The sequence below is a fragment of the Sturnus vulgaris genome, chromosome 19 (assembly GCF_052056855.1).
Source record: "Sturnus vulgaris isolate bStuVul1 chromosome 19, bStuVul1.hap1, whole genome shotgun sequence".
NCBI lineage: Eukaryota > Metazoa > Chordata > Aves > Passeriformes > Sturnidae > Sturnus > Sturnus vulgaris.
Window position 1 is genome coordinate 4,522,688 of NC_142261.1, and position 6,121 is coordinate 4,528,808.

Sequence of the window (6,121 nt, forward strand, 5' to 3'; positions counted from 1 at the left end):
CATCGCCGGTGCCATCGGTTCTGGCAGGACACCGAAGTGTCCGGGGTGAGGGAGGTGACCTGGGGCTCGGCGGGAGGTTCGGGGGCTGCTCGTCCTGTCCGGCCCCAGCGCTCCGGGGCTCAGCCCTGTCCTGGGGTACACGGCCAGGGCCGTGGGTCACATCCTGCTGCGGGGACAAAGGTGTCCCCTGAGCACCGGGCAGATGCTGGGGAGGGCGGGGGGCGAGGGGATTGCCCTCTCTGTCGGGGCACCTCCAAGCCGAATAATGGCATCAGTTATTAGGCTCTGAAAGCTTTAATTAGTAATAATGCTTTAATTTAGCAGTCACGGTGCTAGAGTTTGCTTTTATGATCAATCGGGAAAAGGAAGTGGAGGAACGCAACCGCACCTGCTTGGCCGGGGGCTCCGTGTGGTGGCAGAGGCGGTGGCAGTGACGGAGGTGGTGGCGGGGGCGGCTGGGCTGGGTCCCCTCCGGCAGCAGGATGTGGCCGTGGCAGCCGCTCTGTGTCACTGCGGCTGTGTGGGCACGGGGAGCCGGTGATGGGCACAGGTGAGGGGCACCTGTCGGGGCACTCCGGGCACCCCGTGGCTCCTGCCGCTCTCCTCTCCCGTGCAGGGACCTGCCCGGCTGGTTTTGGTGTGAATCCGGCAAACCCGGGAATCTCAGGGAGTCGGGGATGCTCAGCATCCTCCTCGTCAGCTCCCGCGCCTCGCCACGGCGGAGTGGGGTTTGTCCCCGAATTCTCCGTGTGCCAGAGGTTTTTCCTTGTGCTCCGGAGGAGCGAGCCCAGCGGAGCCCTGCGGGAAGCACAGCCCAGCCCACGGGCAACCAGTCCGATTCATCACTCGCCACACGCTGCTGTGAAATGCCAACTCCTCGGCGAGGCGTGCTTTGGCAGCCACCGCGCTGCTTCCCTGCTGAAAGCTGCACCTTTCCTTCCCCAGGGAGGATTCAGGATCATCCCAGACCTGAATGTTTTGGTGAAAAATGGGATTTTAGCGGTAGAAGCGGCAGTGCCCGCGGTGCTCTGTGCGTGCCGGGAGAGTCACCGGGAAAAGGCGCCTTCTGGGGGGCAAACTGCTGAAAGCAGCAGCGGGGTGCGGAGCAGAGACCCCAGATCTCAGAATCAGAGATTCCCAGCCATGGAAACCTGGAATGGTTTGGATGGGAAGGGACTTTAAAGCTCATCTCGTGCCATGGGTAGGGCCACCTTCTACTAGCCCAGGTTGCCCCAAGTCCAACCCGACAGTCGGGGGCCAGGGCAGCTCCCGCGGGGACACCAGAGGCCAGCTCTGGGTGGGCTGGGAGGGTTCTAGGGAAAAAGCACCGAAAGCAGAAGTGGAAAATGTGAACAAGCCCAGAGTAGTCCCTGTGGGACCCGTTGGGGGAAATTCCTCATCTGGTGGCTGGGTGCACCCAGGTGGGCGCCCTCGGGTCACCTGGGAGCAGCTTCAGCTCTGCCGAGGAGGGCTTTTCCCCTCGCTGGCTCTGGGGAAATGTGTAGACAGAATAATTTGGTTTTTTCAAAAATTTGTTCAAAAGCAGAAGATCGCCTCCGTCCCACGCTCGCTGCGGAGCTGCCATCTGGCTCGCTGGTACCACGCTCGTCACCTCAGCAGCCCGGAGCCCCCGGCCACCCCAGCCGTGTCCCTGTCACCTCCCTCCCGCTGGCCACCGTCCCCCGCTGCCGGCGCCGGTGCTGGGGAGATGTCAGCGGCCCCACAGCGCTGGCTGGGTGGGTGGTTTTGCCGTCGTGCCAACAGCCGGCAGAGCTAAAGCTGTTCTCCAGGCTGGGGAAGGGATTTTTTTTTCACCCAGCAGAAAGGATGGGGGGGATAGGACCCCACGGCCGCCGGCAGTGCTGGTTCCAGCCCCGCGGTTCCTGCGGTGCCCCACGGCGGCTGGAGCGTGCTGGGGTGGGCGGGGGGATCCCCGCGACCCTCGACAGGTGAACCCCACAGGAGAAGGACTGTCTGCAGGGCAACAGCAGCTATTTGCCATGGAGTAATTAATGACAGAGTAGGAATAATGCAAACCCTGGCTAAATCACATCCGACACTGAGATGTCTTTTCCTTCCTGTTTTCTTTTCCAACTGGAGCAGCAGCCGCTCTCTGTCCTCGGGAAGGTGCCTCCGTGAGGACCGGGGGTGATGCGGGATGGGCTGGTGAGGAGGAGGAGGAGGCAAAAGCGGCGAAGAGATGAAGATGTGCCCGTCGGCTCCCACTGGCTTTGCTTTGCCTTTGCCAGCGGCAGCCGGGTGAATCCCCCCTCGGGACACTCCAGGCTGGAGAATCATGGGCTAAAAAACAATAGTCTTGAAAAACAGGAGTTGTTTATTCAAAACTACAGTGGGCTGAGCTCAATCGCACCTGCAGCCTGGGTGCTTTAGGCGCTTAATGTGCCTTGCCAGCTGTGAGGGCATTACTGTGGATTTCTCGGATTTTTGTTCTCTGAAAATTATTGTTATGTTTAATTCTCCGGCTTCAGGAGCCACGTGATTACATGAGATTCCTAGCTTCAATTTTTTCTTCTTCTTTGCATTAAATTGAGCCTCCAGCCTCATATTATAATCTCCACGCAGCCACAAACACTCGAAGGTTTAAGGAAGGAAGGAAAACCAAGCAGGAACCCAGCATGTATTATTGAAGCTTTGTGGTTTTCAGGGCAGATTTGTGATTTATCAATGTTCAGCTTTGGCATGTGGAAAAGTAATCTGTGCTCTGATTAATGCGAGGGCTGAGGCAGGAGTGAAATATCCCGGAGAGAGAGAGGAGCTTAGGCGGGGGACCGGGCCGGGCTCTGGCTGGCCCCGAGAATGGGCGTTCTTGTCCTCAATGCCAGGCTCCCATTTGCTTTCTGCTCCTTGATTTTGCTCCTGACATCAGTGTGGTGAGGCAGAGAAAGGAAGCAATGAAACCTCTACAGCTCCTTCCAACCAGTAAAACCCCTGTCCGGTTGAAGAGCTAATTAAGAAACATCACTTCTTCAGAGGCCAGAATTGGAAGCAGCCTCGTGGAGACATAATGGGATTACCGGGTATCAGGGGATTGCAGGCGGCCAGGACAGCGACGCTGCGGCCCCACGCTCCTGCCTCGATGGTGAAACACTCAGGACCAAACCCAAACTCTTCACTAGCACGGAGAGCCAAGGGGATGTGCTGGGAGTGAGGAGCTGGGCAGTGGCAGCCCCCGGGTGCGGTGGGATGGGGCTCCCCCCACATCCGACGCCTTTCCCAAACAAATGGAATAAAGCAAATATTGCATTTCCCTCCGGGCCAGCGGCCAGGGCAGCCCCGATTGTCGCTGGTTCACCCGCGGGGACGGCCAGCAGTGGCACTGTGACCTCTCCCCGGGGCCACCACGGGCTGGAGAACAGCAGCTCCAGGCGGGGCATTGGCACAGGAGCAGCCAGCGCTGTTACATCCTTTGAGGCTGCAATTCCAGCAGCAGGGACTCCTCCTGCGAGTGCCAGCGGAGGCAAAGGAACGCTGTCCGAGCTGGAAACCCCTGGACAGCACAAGTGCCAATTAGGAAACATCTGTTCCTCCCAGCCCGGGCGGGCTGCGAGCGAGCGCATGGCAACGTAATGGGATTAAAATACATCACCGGCTTACGGCAGCGCTGCACAGATCAGCTGCCGTGGATGGTAGAAATCGGGGGGAAAAAAAAAAGAAAAAGCAAATTTCTCTCTTCAGCATAACCTTTATGTTTTCTTTTTTTTCTTTGTACCTTTGCACGGCGCAGAGATGGAGCCAGACCTTCTCTTTGCACGGTTCAGTTCATCTCAAAGGAAACCGGGGCTGTGTTTAGGCAATTTTAGATGAAATGGCCATGTGAACAACCAGTCCCTGGTGCTGCCACCACGGCCGCGGCCGCAGGCCAGGAGAAGTGGCCTTAGCTGGGTGCCTGGGGTACGACACGGTGCCCTGTCCCTTCTGTCACCTCAGTGGGTGTTGGGAGGTGTGTCATGGGCTGGATTTGGCCTCTTTGGCAGAGAATTGGGTGGTGGGAGGGTCATGCAGGAGCGGGGCTGTGTCTGGAGCATCCCTGGAGCTCTTCCCCTTCGGGGAAACACCCAGCCTGCGAAAAACCCTGAGCGAAGCATCAGGAAAGAAGTTTGAGGCAGGGAGAGAGAGACGATCGGAGCAAGAGAGGGGCCTGCATTCATTGTTCCCCATGGCCCCCGTTAGAAAGGTTTGGCCCACTCGCCACGGGGCCACCTCGGGCTCTCCCATCGCTGCCACCCCGGGCACAGCTGGGCTGGTTTGGGGCGTCCCCATCCCTTTGAACCCAACGCCTCAAGCCCGGAGAGCCGTGCCAGGCATGGGCACAGCAGCCCCGCAGACAATGGGGACATTTTTCGGCAAACCAAAGCAACAACGCGGAGAGCCGCCCGCTATTTTGGGAGCTCATATGCTCCAAGGCAAATGTCATTTGTGTGTGTAACATCCATTTAGGGAGCCGCGTAATGAAGTCGTGCATCATGAGGAGGGACCAGCTCACTTAGCAACCTTGCCGCGTGTGACGTCTGGTGCTCCTCTGCAGGACGGGATTGCTCCTTCGGCAGCCGCAGAACAAGAAACGCTGCTCGCAGCTGCCGGGAGAGGCGCTTTGGACTGCGAGCAGCCCCCACCAACACCCAGCTCCTGAGCTGGGCTTGTGCCCCTGTGCTGCGCAGGGTTTGGGTGCTGTTCCTCGCAGCCTCTTTTAGGGGTGGAAGAAGCTGAGGCAGGGGGGACAGAGCCCTTTTTAGGTTTTTGGGCTGAAAGGGAGAGCTGCCGTCTCATTTCCTCCATAGGGAGCTTTCCCCTGGCTGGACGTGCGGGTGCCCTGATGTGCTGGTTGTACTGGGCATACTGGGGGCCCTGAGTTTGCTGGGGGCTCTGGGCACAGCCTGGCAGCAGGGAGGGAGAGGGATGAGGGAGAGGATGGCTGTCTCACACGGCGGGAATGTCTGTCCCGACTCTCTCTTGGTTTCCGGATGATGAGCAATTACAAGGGAGATTTACAGCAGATTAAGTCAGAAGGCAAAGTCCATTATCTGCCCAGATGAGCTCCAAAGGCAGAGGCCGTGTGGAACGGGAAGTGGGGCGCTTTAACCCTCATCCCTCTGGACACGCCGGCTCTCGGAAGGACTCTGCTCCCCTGGGGACATGTAGGGATGGCAGCATCAGGACCGCCGCACGTCCCTTCCCACAGTAATGGGATTTTGGTGCCTGAATTTGCCCTAATTCCCTTATGGAACGCATGGCACTGTCTGTTGCCTGTAGGAGACCTGCTACACGCTCCCGTTGGAGCCGCCTCTTCCCAGCCACAGGGTCAAGCTGAGCTGCAGATGCTGAGGCCGTGGGGATGCATTTTAACAGAAAGATGCTTTTGAGGTCACTGAGGGTTTATTCACTGTGCTCTCTGACGTGTAAATCTCTCTGAGAATAGTCCCTGTTCCCCCGGGGAAGGCTGTTCTGAGGGGGCTGCAGCCACCCGTGTGGATGTGTCCACTGACCCACTCCGGAGAGCCCCTGCAGCCACTCCCCTGGGCAGTGGCTTCACTGGAACCACATTCCCTCAGCTGTGAAATGAAGGCAATTTACTGGTCTGCTTTACAAGGGCACCGAGAGGGAAGATTAATTGTTTGGCATATGGGGCTGCAGATAGGATGGGTTATGATCCTGCAAATCCTTCTGTTTTGCTGTTTGCAAGGCACTGCTGGGATCGTAGGCTCCTTTCCCCAGCCTCACTCCGGACCAGGTAGCCACGGATTTGGGTGCTGGTAAAGGGCAGATCCAGCAGCCTGGGGACAGCACAGCTGGTGGCTCTGGTGACCTCAGGCCCGACATGCAAAGGGCAGCTCAGTCCCCAGCACCTCTTGTGGGGCTCTGACGCAGCTGGAGGCACCGGTCTGCGACACAGACCTTTGGTGTAGGGATTAAACTTGACACTTAGAGCCCGAAAATCCGCTTAAGGGAAAGCTGACACAAACCTCAGAGCTGCCAGGACGTGAGCTGTGGAGCAGGGTCAGATCTCTCCCTGCACTCTGGCTGATCCAGCGGGTGTTACCCATAGGGGTGTTCCACACGCCCCAGAGCCCACGAGTGAAAAATCCTGGTGTGGGATGATGCC